This window comes from Schistocerca cancellata, chromosome 11, assembly GCF_023864275.1.
Source record: "Schistocerca cancellata isolate TAMUIC-IGC-003103 chromosome 11, iqSchCanc2.1, whole genome shotgun sequence".
Lineage (NCBI taxonomy): Eukaryota > Metazoa > Arthropoda > Insecta > Orthoptera > Acrididae > Schistocerca > Schistocerca cancellata.
Genome location: NC_064636.1, coordinates 56,044,625 through 56,057,284, shown reverse-complemented (window position 1 = coordinate 56,057,284; position 12,660 = coordinate 56,044,625). Strand labels below are relative to the sequence as shown.

The 12,660-nt window shown below is 36.2% G+C and overlaps 1 pseudogene; it reads left to right on the top strand.

Moving 5' to 3' along the window:
* The first annotated feature begins 215 nt into the window (after positions 1-215).
* Positions 216-333, top strand: LOC126109094 (5S ribosomal RNA; annotated as a pseudogene).
* Positions 334-12,660: the final 12,327 nt, after the last annotated feature.

Here is a 12,660-nt window from a genome sequence, read left to right as displayed (position 1 = left end):
AGAGACATTGTGCATATTTGTCACAAATCATTACTGAGTACTTTGTTACGCACAAATCACCGACAGGAGGAGCAAAGTCCTAGGAATGATTTCAATTGTTTCTGTGTTTGATGATGTGGAAAGTTTATTATTGCACTATTTTTTCTTTGTTAGCTATTATACATAGTTGTGTTATTATAAGACCGAAGAATTATATTTATTCTTTATGAATTTTGGGCAACAGCCTTGCCACAGTGGATACACCAGTTCCCATGAGATCACTGAAGTTAAGCACTGTCGGGCGTGGTTGGCACTTGGATGGGTGACCATCCAGGTCGCCATGCGCTGTTGCCATTTTTCGGGGTGCACTCAGCCTCGTGATGCCAATTGAGGAGCTACTCGACCGAATAGTAGCGGCTTCGGTCAAGAATACCATCGTAACGAATGGCAGAACTGTGTACTGATCCCCATGCCCCTCCTATCCGCATTCTCCACTGAGGATGACACGGCGGTCGGATGGTCCCGCTAGACCACTCGTGGCCTGAAGACGGACTGCTTTATGCATTTTGACTTGTGTAAGCTGTAGTGACTCCTGTATCCCTAAAAGCTTCCAAGATCTTTTGCATTAGGCCAATGTGAACTGAACCAGTGGCAGCAGCAATCAGCAAATCATCAGTATATACAGTGACTTGCTACAGAAGCTGTTGCGCAAGGACTGTATCAAGGGCTTGCAGTAAATAACCCAATCTGACATATAAGTCATAGGGTAAAACTTTAAACTAGTAATTCTTACTAGAAAACAGAAAAGGAATATATCTCATGAAATCGATTTGCAGCGAAACTTGCCAGTAGGATACCTGAAATCAATGCTGTTCATGAACCATAGATCATGCTCACGTAGATCTTCAAGTTAGATGCTGACAGGCACAAAAATTACATTAATAATTCTAGCATCAGATATTAACCTTATTCTTCTATATGGATTGGTCATGGAAAGTAGTGCGATGCCATATGACCTTTTGAACTCAGGTTATATAAATGAAGAAGCTGACAGACTTTGATTAATTTCGTTTTATAATGTCATAAATGTGTTTACATGGGGTTCCAAAAACTTGTTTTCAGAAACGGTTTTCTAGATGTTTCTGATTTTGTCATGTACACATCCCATTACTTGGCCTGAAACCACATTTATAGCTGCTGGATTTCATTTTCCACAATCGATAGTCATTCCCATTTAAATGCTCTACCATTTTGGATCTTGATGGAATAAACACGTGTCTAATTGCATTTAGAAATGTGGGTTAATCTGGATGGAATGGTTTTTTTGTATAGCGAAGGATAAGAAGAAATATTGGAGTTACCAGAAACATATCCACCTTCAATATTTAACCAACGAGAAACAGCTATCATGTTGATTAAATCACAAACTGGAACAGTTGATTACCACAGGCTGTTCACTAAATAACTAACAACCAAGAAACCAAGTTTTAACAGGACTAGCAAAATCCATTGAGGCCTTAGCATGGAATCTTGTGCACGAAATTTGGTTTACCTTTTCTGAAGCTGTGTTGTATGTAAACGCAGCAATGCATTGTGAAATTTCAAGCTAACTCATAAAGATGAGCTAGAGTTTTCTGGATGTAGTAGAATTTAAAAGTTTGTGATAAGTTCAGTTACTATGCAAAAGAAAAATGTACAAAATTTTGCACTTTTTCCATATTGACAACCAGTTCTCTTAGGTGCAGTGGGAAGAATTGTTTATACAATTTACATCTGATTAGCAGAGAAAATTTCTCGTTGTAATGCCTGGAGTTATGAAGATGTTGAGCTCATGTTCACTGATAAGTATTGAAGTAGGAAATAATAATGATACCTCAACTAAATTCTACAGATCTCTTAAAATCCTGTAAATACATGCACTCCGCCTTCAATTTTGCATCTATCCACCTTCCACAATTCTTTTCCAATACCAGCTCATTCTCACCCCAGACCTTTTCTCTTTTTGGAGTCAATATATCGGTAGGAAAATCTATTCTAGGGAGGGTCAAACATGGCGACTTCCCTACGTTTCTAACTGACAACTTAACTGGCTTGGCCCCTGACTCTAAGCTCATACTGTTGCCGTAGCGTAATTTCAACGAGAGGTGTCGTCTAGGTAGCATTGCAACAAGCAACAGTTAACAAATGAACACTTATCGTTAACAGGCTTCATGGGCAACATTGTGCTTAATTCATGATACTGTGAGCATGGCTTTGCAACTTTTTTAGCTACCATGCCTTCACTTATATGTTCGCTGTTTAGAAGTGTTGTACTCCTGCAAAGAAAGCTGTGATATTCATCATGTAGTGATGCTATTTTTATTTGGCAGTTAAGATGACTGAGTATCAAGATACACAAAGACAAAAGGAGTCATTTATGAATTGCTTATCGACCTTAAAGACATTGCCAGAAGAAACGTATTCCTATCGACAATGCACTTCAATGGTAAATATGTTGTTTCGTTACAAACCATACAGACAATATTTGCAGAAATGTGGCCATTGGATGGAAACCTGTGGTCAAGAAATACAGTCTCATCCTCGAAGGAAAGATATTACTGGAAAAAATTGTCACTGATTTGGACGATATCCAGAAAGACATTATTTATCACAGTGCGTCGGAATTTTACGCCTGTGGCATGTATCTTACAAGGCAAATTGTAGCAGATATTATACAGGTCAAGATTGTTTCCACAGTGGGCCATCATTCGAGAAGAAAAACTGAGAAATCTTTGGATATATGGTCACCGAAGACGCATTCTGATGGACAGGTCCGATAATGTAGCAGGAAGGGCCGCTATTTTGAGAAAAAAGCTCAGGGTTACAAAAGGGAATCATTGTCGCCGTAGCTCAAAGAAAATCATACCAAAAATAACATCCGACAGGATACTAAAGGCAATGGTAGTTTGAAAGTACCGACTGTCACGCATATTCATCTGAATATGTGCTTATAAAAGGTACAAAGCAAACATTTATAACTTACAAAGAAAGTGAGTGTCATGAAAAGATTAATAGTGATGGATTTAAACACTGATTTTTAGATTTATTATGTGATTTAGAACAGGAATAATGATTGTCATGGATTACCACAGTTATCACTCAAGAAAAAAGGAGAAAATTCCAAATTGAAGTACAAAGAAGGAAGCAATTGCCACTGATTAGACGAGGAAACACTTAAATTTATAGCTGCAACAAAAAAATGGAGATGTTTGAGAAAGTCAGGTGCCACATGCACCCTTACAATCAGTTTGAACTTCAGAGCCTAGTTTCATCAATTTGAGGCAGAAAAGGTACCAGCCAGACACTGCATGTGATGGTATTTTCGTCGATATCATTTGTGACAAGCAGAAGATCCATGTTTTTTGCTTTTTAGCAAAGTTAAAACTAAACTTGTGTTATCTGATCGTCACATACCATTATGCGATACTGATTCATTTCTAGGCCAGCATATTTTTCCATTTTGCTGTTGGTGGTCTGAGGAGCTGTGTGTCTAGAAGAGAAACTCTTCGCTTTGGTCTGAAGGTCCTTTTAGAGCGTCTGAGGGATCCAATGACAAATCTCACTGCCCCACAGCTCTGAGATTTTGACGTCAGCCTGAACGCCACACCCTCCTGCCTTTTCTGTGTTGATGAGCAGTGCCAAGGGAATGGCAGTTGGAGTATGTTCCACCACCCTCTTTAGTTAAGTGAGTACAGTAACCAGACTGCTCTGTGCTGGCATCTTAAAGACTAATGCCCTGGTGACAGTAGAACAATGGAATGGTGCCAACATTTCTCTCCAAAATCATGATTTAGCCAGTGAGAGTGCTTTAGTTTGTCTAGCATAGAGTGTAGACAAACTAACCAAACATAAATAACTTCTTTTCAGTCCAATACCAACTTTGTGAAAGTTAAATGTGCATCGTGTATGCAGAGAGGTAGAAATTTCCCTGATTTATAGAAACTTTCGTGGCAGTTCTTGGCCATCATGTTGGCAATAGTACACAGTTAGTCTCTCCAACTGTAATTTTTGAGAGATTTGAAGTTGGTCAGGAGGAAAGAGTTTTTTGGGGGTGTAGAGAACAGATGTTCGAGTGATTCAGACACTGACTGAAGAAGGCAGAAGATGCTAGCGACATGTGGCTGCTTGCAGCATTCTGCCATCTTGGGGCAGAGGTGAGTTTTCGCTGTCCGTGATAGTGCAATCCTAAAAACGGGCAGTTCATTTTTCATATGTCTGAAAGCGCAAGCTGATTTTCTGACTTAACTCCAATCTGAATTTAGTTTCTTTAATATTGCAATAACGAACTGTAAAGATAAGGACATGGTGGTACCGTTTCTTCCATACAGTCTTCCTTCCATAGGGGCTTTCCACAGTGATAATCTCACCTAGTTGGTTCAACTAATTCGAAGGTCAACTGATTTATTTCTTTCATGGTCAAAGTTTGTTTAATATTAGCACAATTTAGGAGCAAAACCAGATTCTGCAAAAAGCAGACTAATTGTACTTTACACTGTCAATGTTGGCTTAATACTTACTCAGTTTAAGAGAAAAATCAGTTTCTGTCAAGAGCAGCATTATTGTAACTATGATTTTAGAAAGAACTCCGCTAACAGCTTGTAACATTGTTGTTTATTAAAACACAACCAGTTTCATGGACTACAGCTGCATTTCCAGGTGCAACATACATGATGAAAAGCAAAGTACAGAGTCACCACATTTTTAGTGAATATTAAAATTAACAAACGTCCGAATAAAATATACTTACAACGTTAAAAGATCATAGGCACTCATCGCTCCTAGTCAAAATTTACTATTTAGTGATTTTTGTCAATAATATGGCGAGCAAAAGGTAATGAAGACATGTTCAATTCATTTAGGAAAAATTGCTGATAGGTGAGATTTGCTGTTACAGAGCAATGTTTTAAAATTTGCCTGCATCTAAAAAAGAAAAATTAAAATATTTTATAGTGAGAGGACATTAAAAGTTTTTAAAGAGGTGGGATTGGTGATAAAAAATAGTCATTGCTGAGATAGTTCCTCACGGCACTTTCCTAATTACTATGTAGAATATAACTGGTGGTAGTGCTTTAAGGTTGTGACCGCAGGGCAAGATTAAAATATTGTTTCCACCATATATCTTTCGTATTATCAGCACTGGTGTTACATAGTAGTGACGTTTTGTTATTCTCCCTTCAGCCAATGATAAACAATGGAAGCGGCGCTTGCAGATTTTAGAGTTTCGTCTTACATTTTTACCGTGCACACTGAAACCACGCTGCTCACTCACCAGCACTCCTCTCCATTCTGCGCGGATCGGCGCTTACGGTATGGTGGGCCCGTGTAAATGCAGCCATTTGAAATGCACTGTGGAATGTATTGACTTTCTTTTCATCGTCAAGCGTGAATCGGCCTTCTGGAAAAATCAAATAACGACGAATACAAAGAAAAACTGTCTTTACCTCAGTTGCAATTCCACCAAATTCAATTGGCAACCATGGAATTGTAGTGTCTTTGGCTTTAGCCGGCACACTGCGCAGTGCGCATTTTAAGACGCAGGTCGGAGAGTGAATTATAACGTGCGGCTTTGTTGATTGGAACGAAATGACAGATTGGAAGGTGAGTTTACGTATTACGCCAAATACACTTCCAGATTCTGCATAAACTAACGTGGAAGAAACGAACTGTGAAGCTACCGGTTTGTGATTGAGTTTTGTGGATTGAAAAGAGCCACGTGATTCTTTAAGAAACCAATGAAATTTGAAGATATGAATGTGAACCGGGAAAGAGGAGAACACTGTTCTACAGTTCTCATTAATTTTTCCTCTTGTGGGTTGCTGAGGATCACATGTCAATGTTAATTCCTTCTTGTGTGCTGCTTTGAGTTTAATATGTTGCCTTTTCATCATGTTTGTTTCTGTTTGTATACCGTTACAGATTTGGTCATATCGCATCTATCTTAGAATTTTAAGACTTTCCTCAAGTAATAATTCTTACTGCTTTCTAGGTCACTTGAACGATTGTTGCCATATTGTCGTATATATCTAGACACACACACATGAGTCCTTTGAGTGATGCATAGTCGTCATTTCGTCTTATTGGGCTGTTTCGCTATGTTGTTGTTCAGAGTTTTTTGGATTTATTCAGTTGGAAATATGTTTACTTATTCTGTACGCTGTTTGTATATTAATTTTACTGTTTCCCAAATCATAAGTCTAACAATGCCGAAAAATTAGTAAGTGGATATAAAATTTACTCTGGCAACAGAAAAAAAACAGAAAAAATAGTGCAACACAAATTTAAATGTTAGGCAATCTTAGGCTACAGGCAGCTGGAGAAGAAGCTTTTGAAATTTGATCTTGCCCTACAGATTTAGGTGTGAAAGAAATTTTGGAAAAAGGAATTTGTGTTCACGCCTTTTTTAGAGAACATATATGTTAGGACAATGTCTGAGGCATAATGAAATATCGGTAGCTAATTTGGTAATGAAGGTTAGAGGTGGGGGGGGGGTGGAGGTGGAGGCTAAAATAGCAGTAGGAGACAAAGGATTGAATGTTGTTCTAGAGTGTGCTATTGGCACACACTGCCTGAAATCTTGGTTATGGTAACATAGTATATCCCGATGTCTAGGTTGGGTTGAAAGCTGTTAATTTGGTTGTGACATGCCAGAGTCAACAAATATGAATGCCAAATAAAGGATGTAGCAACAGACTGGCATGCACCATAGCATGGTGTATACGTTTGCATCATATTTATACACACGTTCCTAAAGCTAATGTCCTTTTCATCATAAAGTAAAACTTCAAAGTAAATTCAGAAAATGTGTGTTTGAGACTTGACAATCTATAATGAGTGTTTTTATGCATATTGTCTGCATTGGTTTTACATAAACTACAAAAATGCAGGGGGGGGGGGCTGCTACATAACTTTCACCAACTATTCTAAGCAAATTTAAATGGATGTAGATTCCATATAACATTCAGAGAAGTAGAGTCGAGAGCAGGAGAGGAAAAGAAGGGTTGTGCTTTTAGGTAGCAGTCATGGGAGTGGAGAGAGCCATTAGCTACAGGAAAAATTAGGTGCAGGGTACCAGGCCACAAATTTTTTGAAGTGTCATTCCATATCAAAACACCAAATAAAAAATAAATTTTACACCCACCTCCTTAGATTTTCATGAAATTTGGCCCAAATGGTTCTCTTACCATCCTGACAACACTGCAATTTTTTTTTTTTTTTTTTTTTTGCTGTATCTCTTATAGTTTTTTTTATATAAATTTTTAAAGTTTTTATGTTTTGCGTTTTTCGAACCTTCGGAAATGGTAAATTTAATTTGTATTCAAAACTTTAAAATTGCTTATCTTAAAAACTCTTTTAGATAACATCATGAATTTTTGCAACAAGTTTATTTATTATACTTATTTGAAGATAAAAATGATAATATTAAAATATATTAATATTTTCTATGAAATAATATTTATTTATTTATTTTTTTAATTAGAATTGCAGTATCTAGAGTCTCATACCTGATGGAATGCTCAAATTTGTTTTAATTTACTCTGAAACATATAGGCTACTTGATAAAACAAAAATAATGATGGCTTTTTAACATATTTATTAATTATAGTACATTACATTAGAATTATGTACAAAGATAGTGTACTTATGACACTTACGTATAACCCAACTGATTGTTTGAAACACTGAATTTTTTGAGTAATTTTGTCTTTTTAATAAACATTAATGCTGATTCAAACTGTTTTTCCACTTCATCCAAGAGCTTTCAGTTCTTTTGATACAGTCTTTTTTGAAGTAATACATTCTTCCAGTGCCGTTTGGTTGAGGTGCGTCTACTACACAGACTATGTGCTCCGAAGGCGCTATGCAAGAATCTTCTCTTTCAGGCCAATAAAATGATGCAGCTGGTCCTGAAGGATGTAGAAATAGAATTTCTGCATCTTCTTCATCATTGAATATTGTTTTTACCAGTCCAAAGTACCAGTTACCATCATAATTTGCAGCCACATAGCTATTTATGGATGGTTCAACATGAACCCAATCAGAAGAAGAATGGAAAGAAAAGACTAAGGAGGGTTTTACACTATCTGTAGTCCTTCTAATTTCAAGGTTGTTTGTTGGAAGTGGTTTGAAGTTATGAAAACTTCTTGTTCCAGGAATGGTTCGGGTTGCTGAAAAAGTTTTTCTAGTTTTAACTGTAGCAAATCAGCTTCTTCTTTGCCAATAAAGTGAAAATGAATGTTTTCAATATTTTTTTCATAAAACTTGTACACATCGATTGCTGTCATTATTTGTTCTTCGTCTGAAAGCTGTAGACTGGCTTTCCTTAAAATTCTTTTAATAGTATTGATTGGCGACTCCATGTTGTCTTGTGCACTACGACCAGGTAACAGGTATACTTGAAAAAAGAGACAGCATTGGTCGTATATTTTTTCTAAAATCGATTTTCTGTCACTGAGTGACCATCTTCAGTGCTATATTGTATAACAAATTGGGATGCACTGTCACTAAGCTTACGGCAATCACATAGACTGAGCTCACATAGACTGGCTCAGTCTATGTGATTGCCGTAAGCTTAGTGACAGTGCATCCCAATTTGTTATACAATATAGCACTGAAGATGGTCACTCAGTGACAGAAAATCGATTTTAGAAAAAATATACGACCAATGCTGTCTCTTTTTTCAAGTATATCTTTTAATAGTTCCTCCTAGGCCATCACAAATTGACTTCCCATGACTTGTTGCAAAAGAAGAGTGTTGGGCCTTCAAATTAAAGTCTCTCAAGTGTTCAGTCAAATTTTTAAAACTGTTTCTATTTTTGTACTGCCCAGCACAACCATCTGTAAAGTAGTGAACTGGGTCAATGTCAGTATTATGTAATGACAGCCACTTTGTAATTTCTTTTTGTACAAAGTTAACAAAACCAGTGTCATGTTCTTGGTCATCACTAATAAAACAGTGGTTGGAAACAAAAACATTATTTTCCTCATTTCGTAGAAAAACTCCAACTGGGTGTAAAGTACAACCACCTCTATTCCAGTGGTAACTTTGGATCTCATTTTGTATAACAAAGGAATAATTTTCACTGAAATCCATCACAATAATTGCCGGTTTGGGTGGTGGGTCTTCCTCCAATCTTTTAAAGGCTGCTGATTGGGATTTTGCTATAAACGAGTGCGGGGTGAGCTTTTCCAATGACCTAACCAATAAAGAAATGTGGTCTTCAACACTGATAGACTGTTTGATCATTTCTGCCCTGTCTGTGTTAACCCACTGACTGATTACAATTTCTTCTTCTAAATCATAATCTTCACTTAGTTTTTCAGTTAAGTACTCAGTTAGTGCAGTATTTGCAGGACAGCTGTCGCAATGATGTAGCATGCAGTTTTGGTTTTCTGTGTTGCACACAAGCATCTTAATTAGGTTTTTATAAGATTCCTCAATTTTCACAGCATCCAGTAATAGTTCAACATTCTGGTGGATACTGCATACACATACAGTGTGTGTGCCTGCAGCACCAGCAAGGATACATCATTTAGGTCTCAAGAAACAAAATTTTGAAAATCCTACTTCTACCTCGGGATTCTCCCTTTTGAAAGAATAATAGTTCTCTCAAGTTACACAAAATGAGTCTTTTTTGCGTGTACACATTTTTTTGAACATTTACTTTGTCTTTTGTTTCAGGTAACACTCTGAAACTTTCATCCTTTTCATAAAAATCTGTTGCAAGTCTTACTGTATTTTTCAGAAAGAGTTTTACATTTTTTTGGACCAGGAGTTTCCAAAATACCGTTTTCAGATTTTAGCTTTCTAGCTTGTCACACCATGTACTCACTTACATTAAATTCTTTCATCACTTTATTTTGACTCCAAGAATCTGGAGCCAAGGTCAGAATCTGCATTTTTCTAGACCTCCCAACAGATGAAATCTTCTCTTTCATAAGAGAAATCATTACACCAAAATCCTTTGCTTTCTCAACCACACTTGTATCTTCTTCGTCATCATCAGAACTTGGTGCATCATATTTTAATGCTTTTGAAACCGCCTTTTTTGCAGTCTTTTCAATACTGCTACCCTTCCTTTTAAAATAAAACCCTTTACTTTGTTCTGACTAGCCATGAAGCTTTATCGGTGTTAAACCTAAATTATCAAGAGCAATGTTTGTTTGTACGAGGGATTCATTTCTGAATTCCAATGATTCTAATTCAACCATGACTTCATCATCTGTTTCACTTTCATCGACTTCAACTCTTAATTTTTCCTCACAAGTTACGGCATGTTGAGCAAAGCTTTTGTCCAGGTTTTATGCCAATATTTTTTGTCAGTAATTGTTTAGAAAGATCCAAGCCTACACTTCTCAGCGATTTTTTGATGGGCTTTTTGTGGTTTTTTAGTGGGTCTACACATGTTATTTGATACTTTTCAAAAACATTTAAAAAGTAGTAGCTGTGGTGTTAACATATATTCTTAAATTCACACAGATTAATTCCAGATCGTAAGTGGATCCAATCTTTTTCTTCCTCACTCAATTCAGATACCAGTTGTAACTTTTTTTGAAGGTGTGTAGGTTGTTTGGAAACAGTCAGATTTTTTTAAATAACCCTACGCTACAGGTTTGAATATCTGACATACTGATTTCACTTTTGGTCTGCTTACTGTTCTGGTTACTTTTATAGGATATTGGAAGAGAATCTCTGTAAACTAAGTAACTATACTTACTGAAAGTTCGAATAAACTTAATAAAATACTATCCAAGCACTATTTAACACCGTAATAATTTTTTACTTCAAAACACAGGAGTAACAAAACAAAATCAAAGCATACATTGTTACTCCAAGAAGACAAAAACTTATTTTCGGTGTCTGTCACTTGGTACTTTTTATTTTTAAAATATAATTAATATTATTTTAAAAATTAGATAACTATTAAACAGGTTAAAAAGCTAACATAATTTTTCTTTTATCTAATAGCCTATAGAATTAAGAGTATTTTAAAACAAATTTGAGCTTTCTACCAGGTCTGAGACTCTAGATATTGCAGTTTTTGTAAAACTAAACATCCGTTAGCTAAAAATTAAAAAACTTTTAAATTTTTTATCATTTGGAAGTTTTTAATATATCTTTATGGTAATTTTGTTAACATTTAGATATAATACACAAACTTATTCCAAAATTTCATACTGATATCTTGAGTATTCTTTAATATACAAATTTTTTTAGTTGTGAGAACACATTTAAGTCAAGATTTCCGACTGCTGAAACAACGCCAAATCTAAAAACTTTAAAAATTAAAAAAAAAGACTATAAGAGATAGAGCATAAAAATTTTACAAGTGCTTTCAGGATGATAAAAGAAGTAATTGTACCAAGTTTCATCAAAATCTGACATGGTTGGTGTCAAGGCCTGGGTGACTTGACATGGAATGACCCTGAAACCAAGTGCTAGTCTTAGCCAGATAACACAGAACTTGGAACAAATGTGTTAAAATCTTAACACGGATCAGGTGTTGATAGTCAGCAGCTGGAAACAACACAGCTAAAAGCAAAAAATTGGGGGCGGTGACCTATGACAAAAGAAGCTACAAAGCACATAATTGTGCACAATTACAGTTTCACATAATTGTGGATTTGGTGGAAGTTATGTGGTGGTATGAGCAGCACTGGATTAACTTTACTGTAAAGGAAGTAAACAGGAAGCTGAGGGGCCATTTGTCTCAAAACCATGGGACAACAGGGATGCAGAATATTAATATAAGTGGTTATAAATCAGTTGCATATTCATGTGGATGAAGTATGGCTAAAGAAGTAATTGTCAGTTGAAAAAGGAATATAAATACTGAAATGCAGAGATAAGTAAATTCTGTGTAGATCAGGTTGTATGATTTCATAATGGGGAAACTCACACCTGTGATTTTGTAATGCAGGCCTCCACTGAACAGTAGGAAAATTTTAATGAAAATTTTGATGGATTGTTGTGCTCTGACAGACAGATGGATGGTATTGTTAATTTGTGGTGATTTTAAAGTATGTCAGAAAAATGAACCAGAGGTGTTGTTAATAAGAAGACAGAATTAATCATTTTTGCAAAGGAAAGCAGAGAAGCATCAATAGTGAAAATAATAAATGAAGTGTTTGTGATAGTTGCTGACTAGTTTTGAATAAATGGACAAGCCTTAAAACTTGCGGGGGGGGGGGGGGGGGGTACAGGTTACCCAATTTTGTACTGTTGAAAATATTCTGCCACCTGTTAACATAGTATATTGGTAGGAACTAAGAAACAGGGTAGAATGTACTATAAGTTCTTTGATGTGCGTATTGATAAAAACTTAAAACTGGAAAACTCATAAAGTAGATATGAAAAATTTTTACGTGCAGTTACTTTTGCCATCTGTACTCTGCAAACTATGATGAGGTGCATGGCAGAACGTACATCCCATTGTACCAGTTGTTAGTGTTTCTTCCCATTTCATTCATGTATAGGGCGTGAGAAGAATCATTATTTGAATGCCTTTGTGCATACAGTAATTATTCTAATCTTGTTCTCATGATCCCTATGTGAGCGATGCATGGGGGATTGTAGTATATTCCTAGAGTCACCATTTAAAGCCGGTTCTTGAAACTTTGTTGATACACTTTCTCGGGATAGTT